Source organism: Panthera uncia (assembly GCF_023721935.1).
Source record: "Panthera uncia isolate 11264 chromosome A3 unlocalized genomic scaffold, Puncia_PCG_1.0 HiC_scaffold_12, whole genome shotgun sequence".
In the NCBI taxonomy this organism is placed as follows: Eukaryota; Metazoa; Chordata; class Mammalia; order Carnivora; family Felidae; genus Panthera; species Panthera uncia.
In genome coordinates this window covers 38,733,478-38,734,047 of record NW_026057579.1, presented here as the reverse complement: position 1 = coordinate 38,734,047, position 570 = coordinate 38,733,478, and the positions used below count along the sequence as shown (strand labels likewise).

General features: G+C 68.4%; 1 protein-coding gene across 1 annotated transcript in view; it reads right to left on the bottom strand.

Annotated features, from left to right (window-relative positions):
- Window positions 1-570, bottom strand: part of MYT1L (myelin transcription factor 1 like) — a 106,748-nt gene that overhangs the window by 74,026 nt on the left and 32,152 nt on the right. The gene's annotated exons all lie outside the window — the stretch shown is intronic.

Below are 570 nucleotides of genomic sequence, written 5' to 3'. Positions count from 1 at the left end.
CCTCCACCTGCACCTGCGACTCCACCTGCACCTGCGCCTCCACCTGCACTTGTCCTTCCACCTGCGTCTCCACCTGCACCTGCGACTCTACCTGCACCTGTGCCTCCACCTGCGTCTCCACCTGCACCTGCGCCTCCACCTGCATCTCCACCTGCGCCTGCGCCTCCACCTGCACCTGTCCCTCCACCTGCGCCTCCACCTGCACCTGCGACTCTACCTGCCTCCACCTGCGTCTCCACCTGCACCTGCGCCTCCACCTGCACCTGTGACTCCACCTGCACCTGCGCCTCCACCTGCACCTCCACCTGCACCTGTGCCTCCACCTGCGCCTCCACCTGCACCTCCACCTGTGCCTCCCCCTGCATCTGTGCCTCCACCTGCACCTGCACCTGTGCCTCCACCTGCACCCGTGCCTCCACCTGTACCTCCACCTGCACCCGTGCCTCCACCTGCGCCTCCACCTGCGCCTGCGCCTCCACCTGCACCTGTGCCTCCACCTGCGCCTGCGCCTCCACCTGCGCCTCCACCTGCACCTCCACCTGTGCCTCCACCTGCACCTGCACCTGCACC